Source organism: Pinus tabuliformis, chromosome 5_2 (genome assembly GCF_031772625.1).
Source record: "Pinus tabuliformis cultivar Carrire ecotype Pingquan chromosome 5_2, CPIR1, whole genome shotgun sequence".
NCBI lineage: Eukaryota > Viridiplantae > Streptophyta > Pinopsida > Pinales > Pinaceae > Pinus > Pinus tabuliformis.
The window spans coordinates 543,161,779-543,186,190 of NC_142306.1; positions in this window are offsets into that span (position 1 = coordinate 543,161,779).

A 24,412-nucleotide genomic window follows, 5' to 3' on the forward strand; every position below is an offset into this window, starting at 1 on the left:
GCCAATCTCTACCTACTTTCTGGAGCTCATGCAACACGATTAATTTAGCTAAGCCGTGATGAAACAATGAGGTCTCACAAGCTCCCTTTTTTAGCTGAACCTTGTCACACATTTTGCCTAGGCTACGAAACAAATAGAAAGGTAAATCAAGAGATATCTTTCCTGTGAAATGCAGCAAAAGCTTGAAGTGATATGAATACACCTTATGATACCTCCCCTTGCAGGTAAAGTACCTCTGTATGCAGGTAAGCAAATTGGCATATGCATCCTTGACAAAATTCCTGGGCACAGACTTATTTAAATCTGAATCAATAAACTCCGGCTTCAGAAATTATTTGCATGGGGTCATATCAAATTTGAAAATTTTAAACCATCTTTCTTCTCCCCTTGGGATCTCAGTGACTGTAGATATGGCCTCTGGAGTGACTGGCAATTCAAGCACCCCAACTTTTGAATTCGTTCCTGTGAAATTCAAGGCAAACTCCTTGGTGATTTGCATGTGGCCTCCTTGAAGCTTTTTGTAGAAATTCCAACATCCAACCTGCTTGAATGCACGTTCAACTTATCTGTTCTTTAAGATAATATCTAAATCTTCAGGTTCGCTCATCAAGCACCTTCCTGACCTATGCTCCTTTCTTTTCGTATCCCTTTCCATGGGATTCAACAAGGTGATAATTTGAAATACTAGCACTCGTTCAATTTTTGATGGTTTCCTCTCTTGAGAGCTGCCTCGCTTGAAAGTTGGCTTGCCTGAAATCTGGCTTGTATGACTTCCAAGAAATTCAAATTGAATGCTTGACAATTTCTTCCTTACGCATGAATCTGATGACAAACCATGACTGTGAGTGCTTGGCATTTCTTGAAACTTGAAATCTGAGCGTACCAAGGTACCTAATGACTCTAATGATGAAGATAAGCGTCCCAAGGTACCTAATGACTCTAATGATGAAGATAAGCAGTTGGACATGATAGGCGTAGTGTATAAATTGACAATTGATGATGTAAACATAACGGATCTTGATAGATATGACAGTTGAGCAAGATTTCCTACGAATCCACACGAATCCCTGATTTCATAGTGCAGTGAGTGTAAATCTGGGTTTTGCGCTACGAAAACACCTAGACTCGTTCTGTGCTAAGAAAACACCTAAAATACTTTGTAACACATAAGAACCTTAAAACAAACTTGATACAAGGAATCTATGCGGGTTGTGGGACCAGTGACGAATGAGAACGGATTATTGACCCATTTTTTTTAACCATACCACCAAGATTCTAAAGACCTATACACTACATTGAACATGGAAAAACAGAACTTGGACTAACACCTAACCTTCACAATCAAACTGATGTCAACAATTTAGTAATCTCTTCTTAAGTGATAACAGAATACATAAGACATTGCATGTTGGAAGGTAGCACTGGCATTTTTTAAACCGAAAGGGAGCTTTTTGTAGGTGAAAGTGCCCCACGGACAGATAAAGGAGTCTTGTGTTGATCTGCGGGTGCAATATTAATTTGGTTATAACCAGGAAAATCGTCCATGAATGAGTACATTTCACTCCTGGCACGCTCATCAATGAGCTGGTCAATGAAGGGTGTGGGGTTGTTATCTTTGGGACAGGCTTGATTAATATCACGATAATCAACACAGACCTTGATAGTGCCATGTTTTTTAGTCACAGAGACGATATTGGAGACCCAATCTGTGAGTGGGATTGGGTAAATAAAACTAGCCTTAAGAAGCTTTTCAACTTTTGCTTTAATGGCTGTAGGCTTTCGGGGGTTCACGGGGTGTAAACGCCATCGAACAGGCTTAGCACCCAGACACGTAGGTATCTCATGCACCATGATGCTAGGATCTATGACGGGAATTTATTCGTAAGACCAGGCAAACACATCACGCAATTTGTGAAAAAGATCAGTATAGAGTTGAATCTCCACCGGAGTACAAGTTACTCCAACATGGATGTGCTTGACAACCCCTAGTTTAGTAGAGATGTCGATTGGTTGAGTTTTTGTGATGTTTCCCATGTTCCCTTCAGACGAAACTTGATAAAGTTGAATGGGTGTTTAAAGGGGTTGGGATGGGAGACAAGGAGCAAAGCGCTCGAGACAGGTAAGCATTTCCCGGTGGGTAGGGAGAAACGAGGAATGATGGTGATGATCAGACCAAGGGGGTTCCTCGAGAGACATGGTCTCAATAATGGCTTCATCAGAAGGAAAAATTTCCTTTAAATGGTCTGAAGAAGCGTTGTCTCCAAGCCAAGGGGAATGAGCATATGAGTGGAGAGCTCTGCTCGAAGGAGCAGATTCAGAGGGCGGAGCTGATGCAGTAACAATTTCGATGTAGTTGAGCTCGATAGGACTCAACGACATCTCATCACCCCAAGATTCTATCTGATCAGCAGGGGAAAGAACCCAAGGATCAGAGCGAATAGAAATCATATTAATAGGAGCAACGTTGGGAGGTGGGAGTGAGAAAACACCCATAAGGGCAGGAACTTTAAAAGGACCAGCTCCCACACTCTCACATGGAATGGAGGTATGATCCACAAAAGGCATGTTTCCATCGGAGGAGGAGGCGAAGAAAGGCAACTGGCATACTATGACGATATTCCCCTAGTGAGGGAAGCGAATGACACGAAATAGAGATGAACCCACATTTTGCATGGCATATGTCCAACTTTGTCCCAAAAGGAGGTTGTAAGTTAGATTGGAATCAACGACTTCAACTTCCACTTCAACCGTCTTCCCTTTCAAAGTAATAGGCAAGCATTGGAGTATACCATAAGGGCGAGACTCTCTCCCATCAAAGGCTTCCAAGGTCTCCGTGCTAGGTCTCTCAATATGGAGGGGACCAGAACTGGATGGAGGAGCACTAGAGGGGACCTCAGGCTCTTTCCCGGTAGGTGACGGATACTCCTTTTCCCAAGTACTAATGTGGATGAGAATCGTCCCAGCCATAAACACTTGAGAACCAAGGGAGAAGAATATTGGGATGGATCAACCACCATTTGCATTTGTTGTAACGAAAAATGCTCTTTGAGCACGACAGGAGTCCCAGCAGCACCTTTCAACAAAAGACTAACTTCAGACCACCTCGGGCAGTCTTTGATATAGTGATCCTCGTCACAAATAAGTCAAGGATACTTGGGCTTGCATTTGGCACCTTCCTCGCGTGGAGGTTTAGGGGAATCCTGCTTCGGTTGATCAGCTTTATTTTTCCCTTTTCCCTTCTTCTTTCCTTTCGGGGCTTTGTCCGCTGTGGTGGACTAGACAATGTTAGTCTTGGAAGTATTACTGGAATTGGATACAGCCTGAGAAGTATTTTCATTCGGATCATTCAAGTTTTTCTTCCCAGGGTTCGTAGAAGATTACTTAGAGGGCATATTAACAGAACCAATGACACCATCAACAGATGGTGTTGGCAGGGCTTTGGACGCTCCGGGCTTCGGGGCATCAGGCAAGTAATCATATAGTGTATCGGATTGGGAGTAAACCAAGTCAAGGTACTAAGCACATGCAATATCCTTCTCTTCAGTTACACATGCCCCCATAGCAATGTCTCGCACTATCGGACTGACAAACGAGGTCATGAACCAATCAGTCAGAAGCTGATTGAGAATCCAAAACTTAATCCAATGGCGATGCCATCTCCATTCATGGATATGATCAGAGATATGTGTAGCCATTGTTTGTTTCAAGGATGTTAGGAGATGTGTGCCCATTTCATAGCCAATGAGTTAAAGTCCTGAAAAGATCTGCGAGATAACTCAATATGCCATTTAGCAGCAGAGCCAGTGAGGGTCCGTTGGAAAAGGCAGAGCTGGATTGAATCATCAAGCCACAAATTTGGCGAACACCATAGATGATAAGTCATGATGTGGGCTTGGGGATCTTCTCTAGCTTTACCATCAAACTTGGGACAATCACCGGGAATCTTAGTTGGAACCGGTGGCCAATACGGATTATGAAGGATAGGATCATTTGTCAATTTGGACACATCCATTAATTCCAACATTGTTAAAAAGGGTAATTGAGGGTTAATGGACATCTGAGGCCATGGGTAGGAGGTAGCACCAGAGTTCTAGCCAGTTTCTTGTTGCCCCCATTGATTTTCTCTGGATGGATTTAACCCAGGAGGGTTTTGTCCGTAGGGATTTTGTCCATAGGGGTTATAGCTATAACTGGATGGCTGACCATGGACTTTCCCCCCAACATTCCATTGATTACCAACTTGGCCTACAAGAGCAACATACGGTTGCTGGTAAGTCTGATAAGGACTCACTTGCAGTTGTTGATACTTTTGGTACGGGGAAAATTGGGTTTTCCCTTGGGATTGCTGGAAACCATAAAGCGGTTGGGCTCTAAACTGGGCCTGGGAGCCAGGCTGCGTTTGATAAGCAAGTTGAGATTGGGATCCAACCTGGATTTGAAGACTGGATTGGGTCTGGAGCCCAGACTGGGGTTGCCAACCGGGTGGAGCTTGAGAAGCAACAATCATTTGAGTGCTCAGTTGAGTAGGCCCAGATGGATGTCCTTGAGAGAACTAAGGCTAAGCCACCTGGCCAGAAGGTTGACCTAGTTGAGATTGAGATTGACCCATTTTCCCAGAAGGTTGAGCTTGCTGGGTATTGGGTTGTCCTTGTGCAACTAAGGGCCATCTTGATTGACCGGATGGCTTGCAGACTGGACAGTTGGTTGGCCTAATTGGATTTGAGGCTAACCAATTTGTCTAGATGGTTGACCAAACTGGACAGTGGGTTGGCCTTGTTGAATGTAAGGCTGACCAACTTGCGCAGAAGGGTAGCCTTGCTAGACACCAAGTTTGCCTTGTTGCATGTAAGGTTGTCCCGGATTAGCAGAAGGTTGCTCGAAATAAGTAAGAGATGAACCACCAGAGGCTGAAGGTTGTCCCTGGAAGGGTTGTCCTTGTGGGCCTCCAGGTTGCCCTGGATAAGGCTGTTCATAATACTACTACCCATAGGAGGGCTGCGTGTAAGACAGCTGACCATGATAAGGTGGTCCCTGAAAATTAGCTGGGGGTACTTGGCCACCATGATAACCAGTGGTACCCCAAGCAATGGATAACGGGACCATGACCTTAATGGTAGGCTGAGATGGCAAAGGTGCGGGGTAATAAATATGAGATCCTCGAGAATCGTAATAATGAAATGGATCTTGGGGGTCCAGATTTTGAAGAGCGTGTAAATATTGATCATATTCCCTCCCTGCTGGAATGGAACCAGAAGAAGGTAGGGAATTTAGTGTAGGATCAAGAAATCTGAATGTAGATGCCGATGGGCCATTATTTTCCGATCTGGACAAAGGTCTAGTAACAGTGGTCACAACTGAGGATGCAGTGACGACACCAACAACAGGGGCTAAAGAAGCCACACAGACAGTTGGAATAGTTGGGACTGAGGTGACAGACACATTGTGAATTTGAGGAATAAAAGACTTCGAAGTCGGAGTGACGGTATGAGACCACATGGAACTTGTAAGGGAGGTCCTAGAACCCATAACATCCCTCAAAGCCTTATAGCGTAAAGGCAGCATGACACTGAGAGGGGTGACATGGAAGGGTGTAGTTTTTGTTGGGATAGGAATTTGACCACTCGTCACAACGGATTCTTCACTTGTGATGGGGGTTGTATCATCCACGTTAGAAGAAGACGTTGGGACCGAAACACTAGGAGGAGTACCGGGAATATCTTCTTCGGAAGGCTCCCAAATGGGGTTCCAATGAATATCGTAAGACTCATCTTCTGGAGCGCAAGAGTTAATCGGTTGGATACTCGAAATAATAGGGAGAGTATCACTAACAACCGGTATCTCAGGAGAAATAAAAGAGGGAGACTCTTGGTCACTTGGAAAGGGAGACGGGATCAGTGATTCTACCAGGATGATTCGATTCACAAATCCTAGGAAAACTAATGAGAAACGACCCTACTCAAGCTAACCCAAACAACATCTAACAGGGTCAATTTGAACGTGGCCAAATAAATTTTAAGACACAAGAACAAAACTTGACCTTTTCATCTTTAAAGAGTCGAGAAAAGGATGAAAAGATGACTCTACTCACCTTCGAATATTTAATGAGCCTGAAGTGACAAGTGCTCAGATGGACCTTTTCTATTAGAGAGTCTGAAAAGGAACGAAAGTGACTACTCTGGAGAACTAGGCAAAAGGTTTACCAAACAACCCGTAAAACTGCTTATACACCTCGGCAATCATATGAAAACCAAGGACTTTCTGTATGGCAGTCAATCTTCCTGAATGATGTGTTCAGTGCATTACAGTTTGCAAGGCGGCATACACGGCTTCCTAGGGATAAAGGATGATAACCTAGTGGGGTCTCCCAACATATACTTGTCGGTACATGGGAGCACAATTCCGTACTAGACCACTATGAGTCATAGAAGGAGGAATCACCCAACCTTGAGTGAAAACAAAAGTGACTAGGTTTAATGACGCTGGAGCACATCTCTAGCCTAGACCTCTAAATAATGTGCGTTATGTTCCAATGCATTGTTAGATTTATTCAGTTCATTTTAGAGTTGATCTTGAATTATGTTTAAGTTTTCAGGCCTTACCGTATGTATACAACAAATCCTAGGAAGTAGCTAGAATGAGCGGAAATATCCTTTTTCTTCAATGAACACCTATCTACGGTAGGGTAGAGAGATCATTCCCAAACAAAGAAAACCAAGACAAAAAAGGCAGTCACTCAATGCATACAAACATCAATTCCTGAAGTGCACGGATACTACTAATGAGATATCTAATCATTCACTTTGCAATATGCAAACTTGAAATCCACATTCACTTTCACTTTTATACACTAAATGAATGCAATCCTTTTGATTTTGATGTCTTTAAATCTAGAAGAAACAAATAAGCAACAAGCAAGTGTGGAAAAAACTAGTTGATCCAAACAATTGTGATCTATGTTCAGTAGTGAAAAGAAATCGAATCAATGCCAAAGATTGGTTCAATAACAGTCACTAAACAATCAACCAAAAAGAAGTAATGGGGAAGGCTCAATCAAATCAACAGAAAGCTGCAAATGAACCTTGAACAAAATAGCAACCATGCCAACTGATTTCAAGAAACTTGAAATAATGAACTAGGCCACACTGGCAAAAAGAAAGATTTATTCAACAAAGCTAACAAAAGAGTGCCTTAACCATAAACAGTGAAAAACAAGCTACTACGCAAGTGAGAAAAGCAAGGGACTGGCAGGACTGATGGACTCAGGAGGCAGAATTGAGAAAATCAATTCTATAGTAATCAGCGTGGGTAATACAAAAGCAACTAGCGCTGATAAAGAACTAACCGCAGCAATAGAGCAATGTCAACATGGAAGTACACGACTTTTCCGTGATGGTTAGATTTTTAGAACCGTGACGACTGTGAGATGTAATTATGTGATGCACAGGATATGACAAAAGGGTGAGCGCGATGACAGTGCGTCTGTTAGATTTTAATCCGTGATGATGTTCAAAACAATGACAGGTGAACAAAAACTCCCAAATCAAGGATAGTCAATCATTCAATCAAATAGAGGTGCTTCCTAGATCAAGCCAAGAAACTCAAAAGGCTGACAACTAATCCCCAAAATTCAAAAGAGACCAAATAAAAAATCAAACAAGAGCAAACAAAGGAAGAAGAAAGGCCAAACGCCCCTGCGGAGTCGCCAATTTGTGATGTAGGAAAATGTTCCATCTGCGAACAGAGGCAACCCCTCTAGCCCTATAGTGGGTCTCGTCACAAAAAAGGACAGATCAACGATAGTTTTCCTTAAAAAGTCGTAGTTGGAGGCCTACCTCAACCGGTGGTCAATGTAGTTCTGTTGCCCTAATCTAGCTTCCGCTTCCTTCTCCTAATGAGTGATCAACCTGAAACAATGCAAAGGAAATATAACAAAGCACATAACCGGAAAACAAAAATGATCTATTTACTCACAAAGTCAAGAAGTCATGAGATATCAAGTAAATTACATACAAGACATAGGAAAACATCCTTGATTGTATTAATAATGAAATAAGAGCAAGCTTACAACCAAAGTCTTGATGTTGCAAGCCTTCTCAGAGGAATCCAGCCAACATGTTCCTCAAGCATTCACTCTTTGAAGATGGATCTCCCAACATACAATATCTCTCTCACTCATAAGTTTTACACAAGATCAAGGGCACTTCACAACCTTCCACAAGATATCAACAGTCCCACACTTGTCACACTCACACTAGCTATCTAGCAAACCCACAAACACTAACAGAACTGCTCAACTAGCCAACTATCAAAAACTAGAAATGCATAGAAATGGTGAGAGTTTAAATAGGAGGAGTCTCCATGAAAGGTGGAAGAGTGAGCTTATCTCCAACGAAGGTAGCACAATTGATGGAACTACCATGCGAGAGAAAGGAGGGTGATACAAACTATGCCGACAACCAGGTCTCGAGTTATTTGGAAGTTCAACTGTTGGAACAAATTCACCCAATCTGGATCATCGCGGGGGCATAACTGATCTTTAGCGCTGACATCGCTAGTGAGAAATGTAGCCAATCAGATCATCACTAAATATAATAAGTAACCTCGCGTTGGAGCATGAAATCGGACCATCGCGGGAATCAGATGTACTTTCATGTTGGCAGCATGGTTGGACTATTCATGAGCGCCTTTTAGTGCGTATATTAAGTCCAAAGTCATGATGAGGCAGATAACTTAGGAAAAATGGGTCATTTGGCAACACAAGAGAGCATTTTTTCACTATGAGCATGTTTGATTTGGACACATGACATAGTAGAACGATTGGAGTGAATACAGTGACAAATTACTGTGTAACAGGAAGATCTATTTTCAACGTTTCTATGCGATAAAGAGATTGGAACTAGAGATATTGACAAAGGTGTTGATATATGATTTTTAAATGGTTGCAATGTGGATACAATTTGTGTGAAAGCTTGTCTGCCCGTTCATGGTGCTACAAAGGTTGAGATCTGGAGACATAGATCATTATGTGAAGGCAGATAGCTTGGTAGGATTGTCGCTATAGTGACTAATCTGAGGAAGGAGATAATCTAGATTTCTTTTGAAATTTAGATCACAAGATTTATCTCTCTAGTATGGAGTGAATACTTATGCACATGAGAAATGTTCTTCTGTGACTATCATTGGAGATACACAATAGAATCCATTTCAAGAATTACCTTTAAATCTATGTCCAAATGTTTGGAGTTTGTTGATTCAAATTGTTGTGTGTGAAGGCTAGAGTGATTAACGAGAACAAAACTTATGTGTCAAACCTATGTGTTTGAACAACCTATATTAAGCTGTTGAAGAACCTACATTAGATTAGAAGTAGCATCAGATTTGTTGTGTATCTATGCATTGAGGACATGCGTAGAGCGCAAAGACTTGCATGTTGTATGGAGTAGCCAGTCTGCATTGCATTATGAAATTAGAGTGCATGGATTGTGTTGACTGTTGGCATTATGATACATATGTTGTACTTGATGGCAACCCACTCATCTAAGATGATAAATTATAGTGCAACTCATGCACTTTTATGCAGAGAGAAGTTTATTTCATGTAGAGAAACGTTCACACACTTTTATGCAGAGAAACGTTTATTTCATGTAGAGAAAGGTTCACGCACTTTTATGCAGAGAAAAGTTTATTTCATGTAGAGAAAAGTTCACGCACTTTTATGCAGAGAAAAGTTTATTTAATGTAGAGAAAATTTCACGCAGTTTTATGCAGAGAAGAGTTTATTTCATGTAGAGAAATGTTCACTCACTTTTATGCAGAGAAAAGTTTACGCACTTTCATGCAAAGAAAAGCATGTATATGTTGGAGAACTTACCTTTGGTTCGTGGTAGTTAGTCCTTGGTATTTGAACCTATGGTTTTGGTCCATGGTACCTCGTCAGAATTGTTGATCTCACGCACTTTCATGGTTGGTTCATGGTATTAGTTCGACAGTTTTTTATCCTATGGTTTTGGCCCGTGGTATTGCATCCAAAAGTGTTGATCTCACGCACTTTCATGGTTGGTTCATGGTATTAGTCCAACAATTTTTTGATCCTATGGTTTTGGACCATGGTGTTGTGGAAGGCCTAAGACTATAAAAGAGGAAGGAGATCATTTGGCAAAGTATCATTGAATGAATTGAATATCTAATAAGTGCTAGATCTGAAATATTTGTGATTGGGTTATGGTGCAGATCTGGATCTGAATGAAGGAGGAACCTTAGCGCATAAAGAAGGATAAGTTCTTTTGATGGGTCATAATCTTTATGCTTGAATAATAGTATCTTTGCATGATTTTGATATGTTATATGAGGCGCATGCTTGATCTATAAATCTGACAATCTGGGTTAATTAGTGTCTGAATATTTGAAAGAAAGAATTATCCTTTATAGATCTACACGTAGGTTTCAGGTTGTTGAAGTAGCGCATATCTTTAAATTATGATCTAGCTGCCTCTTTCTATTGCTGCAGTATTCTGGGTTCAGAATTTGGTGTGCGGTTACTGTTACTGTGTTCTAGGTATAGCTGTCAGAGAAGTGTTTACTTGATTCAATGCTAATTGGGAAAGGAGATTGTTTGATGCAGATATACTTGATGATTGATTGATGTTCATGGATCCAGTCTTAAAATTTATGAAAAGTGGTCCCTGGAAGAAAGAGAAGGTTGTAGCCTTCAGTAGGCCAACAGCTACGTACTAGTATCTTGGCTAGTACAAGAGCTAAGGGGGTTGTAGCTCCCTTCCAGGAGAAGCTGGAGAACGAGAGAGGGTTGTAGCTCTCTGCAGGTTGTAGCCTGCGTACTGGTAAAGGACTGCACCAGTACAAAATCATTGTAAAAGGAGTTTCTAATTGAAAGAAGATAGAGACATATTGCAGCAGGTGGTTTTCACCCACATTAGGTTTCCACCTTATATCTGGTGTTCTTTTGTGTGACTATTTGCTTTTCTTGTTCCTGCTCATTATTTTATGATACTGACATACAAAGTAATGATCAATATTTGAAGAATTATTCAAAGTATAAATAAGGAAGATAGATTGATAAGAATTTGATAATACTGATTCACCCCCCTTCTCAGTATTATTTCCAACAATTGGTATCAGAGCAGGTCCTTCTGAAGAAGCTTGATCGCTTGAAGGAAGATCTAACATCATGAGCAACTACGAGAAGGAAGAATCAATCAGGCCACCGATTTTTGATGGGACAAACTTTGTATATTGGAAGGTAAGAGTTATTGACTATCTTCAATCTTTGGGTACAGAAGTATGGGACATTATAGAAACAGGGTATACTTTTCCATCAGCTACTCCTACAGATTCAGCTGAGAAGAAGAAATATGAAACAAATGCAAAGGCGGTTAATACTCTTCTAGGATGTCTATCTCAATCTGAATTCGTGAAGGTTATGCAATGTAAATCCGCAAAAGAAATATGAGACAAGATTGTTTTGAGCTACGAAGGAGATGAACAGGTAAAACGTGCAAAACTTCAAACCCTCAGGATTCATTATGAGAATCTCAGAATGTATAATGATGAAAGTGTGGCTAACTATTTCCTTCGGGTAGATGAGATTGTTAATTTTATGAAAAACTTGGGTGAAGAAATAAAAGAGGCTATTCTGGTTGAAAAAGTCCTAAGATCATTGTCCCCCAAGTGTGAATCTAAAGTATCTGCAATAGAAGAAAAGGAAAATCTACGAACTCTTACTATGTCTCAGCTACACGGAATTCTAACTGCTTATGAAATGAGAAAAGGAGGTCCATCAGACAGGAGAGAAGCTTCTTTTAAGGCTTCAGGAAAAGGAGACTACTATGAATCAAGTCACGTGCCAGAAGAAGAAGAAGAATCAAATTTTGTCAGAAATCTTCAACGGGGTACTGGAAGGTTCAGAGGTAAGCTACCTTTTAAATGTTTTGCTTGTGGAAGAGTAGGTCATTATGCTACCAAATGTCCTCATAAGGATAAGATTGACAAAGGAAAGGAACCTGCTAGATGGACCGAGAAACAGAATGCAAATAAGAAAATCTACTACCCTCATGATGACAGTGATGGTATATCAAATAGTGATGAAGATGAACGAGGTAATGACTATAAACTTTTAATGGCATTTGAAGATGATGATTACATGGATGCTATAGATGTGGATAGTTTTTATGATGAAATTTCTAGACTTAAAACATGTATAGAAGAAAAGAATATGATCATTGATACTCTACAATTTCAAATTGATGAAAAAGAAAAATATCTTGAAAAGTTAGAAGGTGAAATTGTTGGCCTTAGAAAAGAAATTGAGAAAACAAAGGCTATTAATCTTAAGTTTGTCAAAGGATCTGAAACTCTGGATGAGATCATCAATGTACAGCGTTCTCCGCTAAACAAGACAGGTCTGGGGTATAATGGAGAAACATCTCAAGCATCTACCTCAAAGAGTTATCTCGATGCAGCAAGAAGGAATGAGAAAAAGCACAATGGAGATCACCAGGTAAAGCAGGGACGAATTACATCAAGAACAAACAAAGACTATCAGGTAAACCAGGGGCAATCTGTCTTAAGGATGAACAAAAGCTACAACCAGCCACAGGTAAAATCTTCTCAATTTGCTTCAAGAATGGATGACAATAGAAATTACAATCATTTGGCCGGTAGATTTGATAATCGGAGAAGTTTCTTCAATGGACAATGTTTCTCTTGCCATAACTTTGGTCACAAAGCAGCTCAATGTGTTGAATATAAAACAATCATGACTAGAGAAGCTCAAAAACAAAGAAGTATGATCGGGATTACAAAAAGGACCTATAACAACTTTTCGGCTCTTGAAAATGAAGTTGAATGTTCTATTTGCAATAACTTTGGTCATGAATATTCTGAATGCAGGAGCAGGTTTCAGCAGACAAAGGAACAAGCCTCAAGCACCAGAACATGGAGAATAAAGGAACCACAAACAGAAAGATGTGGGATAGCATTTTATGCAGAAGGACAAGAAAATCTATGGTACATTGACAGTGGATGTTCGAAACATATGACAGGTGATAAAGAAAAACTTGAATCATATTCTGCTTTAGAAAAGGGAAAGAAAGTTTCCTTTGGAAATGATACTCCTGCAGCTATAAAAGGAAAAGGCACTGCTAAGTTAAAAGAAAAGGTCAAAGCTGGAAATGTTTTGTATGTTGATGGATTGAAGCATAATCTTCTAAGTGTCAGCCAGATGTGTGATCAAGGAACCAAGTTTATATTTAGATCAAACGGATGTCGCGTTCGTGATCTTGATACAGGTGAAACAATGATCAAAGGTAGAAGAACTCCAAATAATCTATACATATTTGAAAAAGGACAACAACAATGCTATTTGAGCAAGGATGATGAACACTGGTTATGGCACCGGAGGTTGGGGAATCTAAGCTTTTCACAAATAAGGAAAGCATGCAAATATTAGGCTGCTCGTGGTCTTCCAGATATCAAAATTCCAGACAACACCATATGCAAATCATGTCAGTTTGGAAAGAAAACCGGAACTAACTTTCCATAGAAGGAAGGATCAGCTAGCATGCCTCTTGAGCTAGTCCATACAGATGTATGTGGTCCATTTAGGAAAAGGACACCTCGAGGAGAAGAATACTTGATATTATTCATTGACGATTTCTCCAGGTTTGTTTGGTTAGGACTTATGAAGCACAAAGACGAAGCATTCGAGAAATTCAAATCCTTCAAAGCCTTGGTTGAAAATGAATCAGGTTACAAAATTAAGTGTCTCAGGTCTGACAGAGGTGGGGAGTTTACCTCAAATGAATTTTTCGATTTCTGTGAAGAACATGGGATAAGAAGGGAATTCTCTATAGCTATAACTCCTCAACAAAATGGAGTGGTGGAAAGGATGAACAGAACAGTCCAACAAATGGCCCGTGCTATGCTTGATGAGTCTGGAACTCCCGCAACTTTTTGGGGTGAAGCTGCATATGATGCGGTTGTTCTTCTCAACAAAACAAATGTCCAAGTGAACAACACTCAAACTCCTCATGAGCTCTGGTATGGTGAGACTCCTTCGGTAAAGCACTTCAAAGTATTTGGGAGCAAATGCTATATTAAGAATACTGATGAGCAACTTGGCAAACTTGAACCTAGAGCAGATGAAGGCATTCTTCTTGGTTATTCTCCACACAGCAAAGCATATAAGTGCTACAATAAAAGACTTGGAAGAATTGTTGACAGCATTGATGTAGTGGTTGATGAAAAGGGATACATTCCTAGGCAAGTAAATCATGAAAATATCGAAGAAGATGAAGACTACCCTCAAAGATAGAATGATGAAGAAGAAGAACCTCAAGAAGCACCAGAGGAACAGATAAGGATAGAAGAGAAGACTCCATCCCGGTACGTTCCGAAGAATCATCCAGAATCTCAGGTTTTGGGGCAAAAAGAAGCAAGTGTACAAACAAGAAGAACAATTGCAGAAGCTTCAAGCTATTTGGCATTACTCTCCTCCACTGAACCACAAAATGTAAAAGAGGCATGCAAAGATGAATGTTGGGTCAAAGCAATGGATGAAGAACTTGAGCAGATTGAAAAGAACAACACTTGGGAGTTGTTTCCTAGACCAAAGGATAAGAATGTTATAGGGACAAAATGGGTCTTCAAAAATAAGTTGAATGAAAATGGGGAAGTAATTAGAAACAAGGCAAGACTTCTTTGTAAAGGGTATGTGCAGCAAGAAGGAATGGATTTTGAGGAAACTTTTGCTCCTGTTGCAAGACTTGAGGCCATCCGAATGTTCCTTGCTCTCTCAAGCTTTCAAAAGTTCAAAGTATTTCAAATGGATGTGAAATCAGCCTTTCTGAATGGAGACTTAGAAGAAGAAGTATACATTGAGCAGCCAGATGGTTTCATTCTTGGAAATGATCCAAATCTTGTATGTAGACTGAAAAAGGCTCTCTATGGTCTTAAACAAGCTCCAAGGGCTTGGTACTATCATTTGGACAAATATATTCATCAACAAGGTTTTTCAAAAGGATCAACAGATAGCAATCTTTATATAAAAATTGAAAATGACAAATTTCTAATACTTGTTGTGTATGTAGATGACATTATCTTTGGCAGCAATGAAGAATCTATAAGTCAAAGCTTTGCCTTGGTGATGCAGAAAGAATTCGAAATGTCCTTGCTTGGAGAATTGACATATTTTCTTGGCCTGCAAATCCAACAAAAGGAAGGAGGGATCTTCTTGTCTCAAACCAAGTATCTCAAGCAGATTTTGAAGAAATATGGCATGGAAGATGTAAAACTAGTATGTACACCCATGGTCACAGGATGTAGCCTCAGTGCAAATGAAGAATCAGCAGCAGTACATCAACCAACCTACAGATCTATGATTGGAAGTCTACTTTATTTGACAGGTACCCGACCAAACATCATTCATGCAGTGGGAATAGTTGGAAGATTTCAGGCAAATCCAAAGGAAACTCATCTTCAGGCAGTAAAGAGAATCTTCAAATATCTTCAAGGGACTAAAAATTATGGCTTATGGTATCCTAGAGATACAGATCTCACACTTCATGCTTATACTGATGCAGATTGGGCCGGAAGCGTGGATGACAGGAAGAGCACAAGTGGTGGTGCATTCTTTATGTGTTCCAGATTAGTATCTTGGTTCAACAAGAAACAGAGTTCGATTGCCTTGTCTACAGCTGAAGCAGAATATGTTGATGCTGCATCTTGCTGCACTCAACTCCTTTGGATGATGCAGACCTTGCAGGATTTTCAAATCACTTGTACACCACCCATCTCCATCTTATGTGATAATACAGGTGCAATCAACATTTCAAAGAACCCAGTCATGCATTCAAAAACCAAGCACATACCAATCAAGTATCACTTTCTCTGGGAACAAGTGCTTGAACAAAAGGTCAATTTGGAGTACGTTCCTTCTAAGGAACAGGTTGCTGATATACTCACCAAACCATTGCCTAGGGAGACCTTTGAATACCTCAGGCAAAAGCTGGGGGTTGTTGATGCATCACCTTGTTGTTGAATCTCTTCTGATTGTTGGTTGTACGCAAGTTTCATCTGAACTATATGCGTACATGTTCTGGGTTGCGGATTGGTCAAACATCGAATGGCACAGGTTTAGGGGGAGCATATCATGCATTGTTGGCATTATGGAGGAAGTACAGAAGGAGATCATGGATGCTGGTTTGAATATTGCTACAATACGTCTATATCTCTCTTTCACGGTCATTTATGGTGTTTGATGGATTATGGTTCTTCTTTGCAGATCTGGTTTAGAGTCAGGGGGAGCATGTTCTTAGGGGGAGCATAACCCTTTGCCCTTGATGTCAAAGGGGGAGAGTGATTGGTTGTTGTTGCCATCAAGTCCAAAGTGTTGTGGGGAAAAATTCCCATGCAGGACGATCATATCCACCTAAGGTGTGATAGTGCCTTAGCAACAAACAGAGACAACTATTCTAGTATTCTTCCTTTATGAATTAAGAATAAAGAGATAGATGGATGGACTAACCGGTGTCTTCCGTTTGTCCCTCGATCTGACTTCTCTTCTCTTGGAGAGTTCCCAGCTACTTGTCTTCTTGCTCGCCCAGCTTCAAGAGGTTTCTACAAGATCACAAGAAGAGAACACTACACAAGACATAGATTCATATTCATAACTAGTTTAGGATTAGAAATAAACTAAACATACTAATGCAATCATACATCAAGAATACATCAGCATATAGGAGAAACCAAGATAGATTTATTGATGAATAACAAGGTTTAGGAAGAGATACAACCCAGAGGGCTCCAATGCAGCATCTCCTTCCCAACAAATGGAATTCCTATCTTCACCCCCTTCAAAGCATTAAGCACCCAATGATTCCAATCTCAAAGCAACAACAATTCTTTGCAATAAAAAAATTCCAGCCTCTAGATCTCATGGAGGAGAGATCCATATATAGATGTTTGGAGAGAGGATGAGTCAGCTTGAGATCTGACTAGTGTCCTCTCCCTCTGTCAGTTCTTGATTCCACTTGGAGGTTCTTGCTTCCACTTGGAGATTTGTGTTGTAGGGAAAAGTATCCGACTCGAATGACCCTATCCCACTCTAAGGGTGATAGTACCTTAGCAACAACTGTAAGGAAAACTACTGAAGGTTTACTTCTTTATGAAAGCAAAAGAGAGTGGAGAAATGCACTAACCGTTGCCTTGCGCTTAATGTCGAATCCAAACTCTTCTCTTTGGCCACTTGCTCCTAGCTCCTTGCTCTTTTGCTAGCCCAGCTACAATAAGATCCTGTAAAATGACAAAGAAGGAAACTACAAGAGGCATGCAATCATAACTGGTTCAAGGATTAGTGTAAACCAAACATGCAATTATCACAATATATTATTGAAACAAGAGCACATAGAAGAACCTCAATAGCTTTTATTAATGAAGAAGTAAAGGTTCTGAGAGTATTACAACCATTGAAGGCTCCAATCCAGCAACACCTCCCAGCAGAAAGAATTTCTCCTCTTCACCTCTCTCAAACAATCACCCAATAGCTCTATAGTGAAACCAACAGCATATCATTACTTTGCACAAAATTCCAGCCTCATGAGCTCATAGGAGAGAGCTCAATATATAGATGAATTGAGAAAGGATGAGTCATCTTGCAACTGATGTGTAGCTGCCTTGTGTCCTCTCTCTCTTCAGTTAATCTTTAGTTGATCTTCAGTTCTTGAGTCCACTTGGAGAACCTTGCTTCCACTTGGAGAAACAGAGCCTCTGACTCATCACAAGGCGAAATCCCTGATCCAAGTGTCATTTTTGGAAGATTCCAGAGCAATGACTCAGTGTGCCACATGTCCAAACTCGCTCAACGCAGGTGGCCTTTGTTCTACCTGCTTTGCAACGCAGGTACACCATGGAGGAGTTGTGTTTCAGCGCAAAAGCCTAGTGGAGCACCTGCTTTGATTTCAGGATTGCTTGTTTTTGAGTGTTTTCAGGTGGAGAACTGATCTGAGAGCTGTTGGTTTGCTGACCTTGTTCCTCTAGGGGTAGGAACATCATGTTTAGGGAACTTTGGATCCCTTGGATTATTGACAATTCATGCCTGTTGCTGTAAGGCACAAAATTGTCTATAACAGATGACCCCTAAAGTATGAGGTCGTTTATCGGGTGAAATGCTTTATTGAGAGGATCCGAAGTTCATTCAATCTGCTGAGAAGTGTCCTGTAATAAGATACAATACAATACATTATTTTTCATACATTTTCATGATCTAGCTGAGGCGGGCATTCCCATGATCAACTTTATAAACACATTTTGGTACATAGAACAGACGATCGTCTGATTATAGACCGATAATTCTCTGTTGAAATTATCATCCTTTGAGAAGGATGATCATCTGCTATAATGATGTACATATCAAATGTCTTTATATCCTGAATATATATCGCAGCCCGGATGGATGAAACTAGATCCGGGGTCTTCAATCTCTCCCGATCTTCACTCGATGTACAAGTCGATCCATGTGAGAATTTCTTGAAGTCGAACATGGAAAGACATCGCTTGATTACCGGTCAATGATGTAAACCGTTAACAAGTGTGAGAGGAATCACCGATAAGGATGATGACCCTCAAGGTACGGCAGTACAATTCACATGGTGGGAATAAAGGACTTGGTGTCAACCACCATGCAAAATCTTCTGGTCGAAGGTCATTGATGTATACCTATCGCTGAAAGTGAGAAACTTGCCATTGAGGCATGCAAGCTTCAAAGTACTGAAGGGGTTGTTCCTAGATCAACTCCTTGGATAATGAGCTGATGTCGACAAGGAGCGATCCGTCAAAGGAGGGCCTTAATGAATCCCACATCAGTGACACGGAACGGAGCTAATGATTGTGATGAGGTGAAAACAAACTGTGATGTATGATTCAGGGTGGCGGTCATGAAATGGATGAAGGACAATGTATGGCAGTGGATGGGACACAGTTGACTCTTTGCAGAACAACATCTCTTGAACATATAACGACACTGATGTGATGGATTAGTAGCATTACCCCAAATGTGGATGGTGTGGCGAGGACCATGGTTATGAGACCGGTGAATGAAACAACCCAACCCGATGTGATACGGAGGACAAAGTGTCATGTTCAAGAGCGACTTGCTACCATTAATGCTGTGAGGTTCTCCCAATTTTTCCCCAGTCATTGCTGACCAGTACCTCTTTATTTTTGTCAAGCTTGAGGAGGATAACATATGCTTGTTCTATAACCTGCCCTTCGGGCAAGCCCATCGCTATGTTTTAACGAGCCTAGCGATAGGGAAACTCGTTCTCGTCTAAAGACAAGTTTGTCACTATTTAATCATTTTAACGAGCCTAACGACAAGGAAAACTCGGTCCTTTTCATTTTTAGAGAGTCTGAAAAGGTACGGAAAGTCAACTCCAAAATCCCTTTTTCGTCATCTAATCCCTTAAGTCTGAAAAAGTATAAAACAATACAGAAGGGATGAATTTTCGATTTCTTTAACGAGCCGAACAAAACAAGCGCTCGATCTTTTTGTGCAATAATCCCTCAGGTCCAAAAAGATTAAAATCTAGAGGAGGGATAGCTTTCCGGTTGCTTTAACGAGCTGGAAGGCCAAAACTCAGCAAACTTTTCATATTTTACGAGTCAGTGAAAAGAGCTCAAAGAAGACTCGTCTTTTGAGGAACGAGTGATGAACAGGGATAGCAGCAGATTCCAGGTACAGGTTGGAATTTTCCAATCACGGCAGTGTCACAAGGATGGCTAAGTGAAATCACTCTTCACAGCTGTTCCTCAAAATGGGTAAACAAACATAAGGAGATGAACAATTGGCCAAATGAACGGATGGAGGTGATGGCATATAAACACGACCAAGGGCTTTAATATGGCAGTCAAAGGTTACATTTCTCAAGGTTATTTACCGGTTCATTTTTTCTGGATGTGCTTGAACTGTAGGGAAAGATTGCTCACAAATTATGTTTATTTTTTAACGAGCATGAACTCTATACAAAAACTGCTCGATGATATGTTTGCATGCCCCCAGCATAATAACGCAAATCGAGGTGCATGACCCCCAAGCTTCATTGCATTCAACTTTGTTGGTTGGAATGAAGGTTTACCATTGAGATCTGGAAAGGGGATCGTTTCATTTTTTAATGAGGTTGACATAGTAAAAGAACTATCCTCATTGCCCACTGTATTTACAGTACTCGATAGAAAATCGAAAACTGAAGGATGATAAAGGTTATTTTGAGTATCTTCCCCACAACCCGGGAGAAGGGAGCGATGGTGGGAATCATTCCATGGTGCCCCGTCAATTACCATTGATTGGACTATTCCTTTGTCGGTTCCATGCACTCGCGACCAAGGACTTAAAGGGGTACCATATTCTCTAGACCTATCTATCCAAACACTTGATGAGCGTTGATTTGGGGTTGCCCCCCAGGCCAAGAAAATTGATTGCTACAATACTTCCATTGGGCTTGGGGACAAAACCTTTGCATGATCCATGCTGATATCGTTTTCTGACATCTTTTGTGCGGAAGATATCATATTGCAGGTTCCTACTGTCGCCACTTCTCCCACAATGAACGTTGGCGGAAGGGTGAAAGTTCCCATTAATGTAGGATCTTTTAGTAGGCCTACTCCGATATTTTGAAACGAATGGTCGCTTCCATGGATCAGAGGAGCGCTTCCTGTAACTTGTGAACCATTAGGGAGGAAATTTTGTTGGTCAATGATCGTAATCTCTCCTTGAAAGGGGAATGCGATTTTCCTAAAATAGGTCGACACAACAGCTTCCATGGCATAAATCCATGGTCTTCCCAGTAGGATGTTATAGTCAAGATTGCCATCGATGACTTCAACATCTATTTCTACTGTTTTTCCCCCTAGTTCAACTTTCAGGTTACTAAGGATACCGTAAGGGGTATATATCCTTCCGTCGAATGCTTTCAATGTTGTCGATGATCGCGACAAGGTTGGAGATCCTAAAGTTTTCCAGCAACTCATCGAAATAATACATGTCGATGCCCCCTCATCAATAATCGTTCTATGAACTGTTTTGTTGAGGGCTTTCACTTGGACGAGGAAATCTAGTTGAGTTGGTAACTGAGGATCATACCCTTTGTGATCAAAGGACACCAGACTGGAATCTTTAGGATCCACCCCACCAATTGCTGATAACAATGCCTGCCTTTGGGATGGGCAATGTTGTAGTACCTCAAGAGTCGACATAGCAGATGGCGATTGCGCCAAATCTTCCACTATGTTATAATGTTGTGCCGCTCTGGCACGAGGATTAAATGTCGACTTGTGTACTACTCCCTTTGGCGGTTTTATTGTTAATTCATGTGTGATGGGGGGTACAACTTCTGCCGAAGTTGTTGTCGAACTGCTAGGTTGATCTTTACCTTTATCGTTCGACACCTGTGGATTCCCGTAATCTTTGTTCCTTGTCGAAATCAAAGCATCATTCTGTTGCTTCGATATCGATAACATAAGCACTTGCGACGGTGAAGCATTTCCACTACCAACTAGATTTTTTCCTCGATCGGGAAACGGATCAGTTAACACAGCTGGAGTTTGCGAACTCTTTAAGAATCTTTTTAGATCAGCTTTGTATGGACATTCTCTCGTCCAGTGATCCTCATCACATATCTGACACCCATAAGGTGGTTTCCTATCTCAAGGAGGGCTTGAATAATTTTTTCGAGGAGATGACTCCTTATTTCTTCTTCTTCCCTTTGTTTTGATTTTTCTTGCTTCCTGGTTGATTGGTTTCTTTGCCTATATCTGTCGATACGGCATTTACTTCCGAAGCAAGAATTTCTTCATGCGCATTTTGATTCGAATCCTTACGGGCCTTCTTTTGATTGGTCTTTTTCGGATTCGTGTTTGCTGTGCCAATCACGCCATCGCCGGCATGAGAGTCACTATTTGATTTAGGAGGAGGAGGGATTGAAAACTCTGGTCTAGGGGCGTCTGGTATTTTGTCATAGAGCGTGCCGGACTGAGTATATACCAAGTCCAAATATTGTGCACGAGCGATAACCTGCTCTTCTGTTACGACCCCCCCTTTTGCCACATCTTCCGTTATGGCCGGAAGTAACGACTTTATAAACCACTCAGCTAAAAGCTGATCAGGAACATATGTTTTAACCATTCTTCGTCGACGTCGCCACTCATGTATATGATCTGATAAATGAGTTGCGGTTGTCTGTTTGAAGTTAGTCAATATCTCTGTTCCCGTTTCATACCTTATTGGTAATTGAAAGTGGGTTAAGAAGGTCGTGGCAAGGGAGCTAAAATTGTCGAACGAAGCTCTAGGCAATTCTATATACCATTTTGCCGCTGGACCTGTCAATGTCCTCTGAAAGAGGCGAAGCCTTATCGAATCGTCATTTAAAGTGTTCGACAAACACCATAGATGAAATGTCATCACATGATTCGACGGGTCTTCACCTGGATTTCCATTGAATTTAGGAATGTCGGATGGAAGTTTGTGCGGGATCACTGGCCACCATGGGGCGTAAGCAATTGGATCATTGGTTAACCGATGTAAATCCGGCAACTCTAAAGTCGCCATGAATGGTAACTGTTGATTCAAGTTAGGTGAAGCGTAACCAGGGTACGATGGAATCACTTGAACAGTTGGTCTTTGCATACCAGCATAATGGAGTTGATGTTGGTATGACTGATACGGTTGATGGACATGACCACTATAAAGTGGTTGATTTTGACCATTTTGGATATATGGTTGTCCCGTATTCGCAAATATTTGCTTTTCAGAACCCTGGTACACTTGTTGGAATTGCGGCTGTTGGTATTGCACTATCCACGGTTGCGACACCATGGGTTGTTGCGCTATACTAACCATTGGACCAAGATGTGGGGTAGTTGTACCCGACTGTACTTGTGTTGCCCCACCAGTAGGCGATTGTGGTTGGGTCGCAGGGTCAAGGGGCTGTTGCATGAGAACCTGAGAAATCTGAGGTTGACATACAACAGGCATTGTTTGAACTTGCGACACGGTCACAATAGCCGGTGTAGTTGGGATGCTTGTCACAGGTACACGCTGTTGCATAGAATATACAACTCTTGGTGGCTGGGATAACATAGGTACCCAACTACTCGTTCCAATTCCACCATAACTTGAATAAGGTTGAGAACTCCCGTATGGGTACCCTCCCGGAGGGGGTAATGAAAGGGCATACTGCCCCCCATATGGTAGCAATCCAGAACTCAGGGAAATTGATTGTCCTGGAGGACTGGATGGCCTAATTAGATTCCCAAAAGGGTAAATTTGATGAGTCTCACCATGAGAGTTACCAGACATTACTCCGGAACAAAGAGGAACAGACCATACTGTCGAGATAGTCTCGTGGTGGACTCCTTCTAGCAACTGAGAGCTAGTTGGGACAGATGGTATGCCGGCGAACATTGTTGGATTTGCAGCAGGTAATTCTGCTGTCGCCGTGTCATTTGACACAGTCCTAGATGTCGACGGTTGTTGAGACATTTTTAGTCTATCTAATTGATTGCCTAGTGATTCTACAGGAATTTCCACTGGTGATGGACAAACTTCTGTTGTAGCAGGAAATAGAGTGACCCCTACTCCAAAATGAGTTGGAGTGGATACTTGCGGTTCCTCTATAATTTCCTCTATCGCAATCAAACCAGGTGGAAGAGGAAGACCGTCAGGTCCGTAAAAGATTTCCGGTGCCGAAGAAGGGGTTGTAACGACAGCGACAGATGTTTGAGGAACAAAACTCTCTGGACCGGTTACAGATGGAACTGGTTCGGTCATACAAGTATTTGCCCCCAGACTAGGATTAGTACTACTGTCCCTCTGTGGCGGTTGAACTTCTTCTATGGAGGCAGGGTTTCCGGAAATGTTTGGAGTAACCAGAATCTCAGATGTTGTTGGAACACTTGTTCTAACTTTTAAAGGAGATTTTGAACTGGTTCGACGAGTTCGCTTTGCCCGGATTGTTTTCGATTCCGGAGACAAAGACGGTTGACTCGCAAGCCTCCGAGAATGACGGATATTCAATTGACTTTCTTCCACGATTGTGGATTACTCGATCAACTAAAATATAAAGGGGAAAATTTGTGTTTCCGATTTGAATGAATTTTATTAGACGCTTTTAAACATAACTTTGCTTTTTCATGTTTTAAGAGTCGAGAAAAAGATAAAGATGACTCTAGTCTCCTTCGATGTATTAACGAGCCCGAAGTGACAAATGCTCGGTTGGACCTTTTCAGTTATAGAGTTTGAAAAGGGCCAAAAGAAACTGCTCTGGAGATCTAGGCAGAGGGTGTGCCAAACCTTTCGCGAAACCACAGAATACGTTTTACGGTACGGATGGTCGATCTTCGTGAA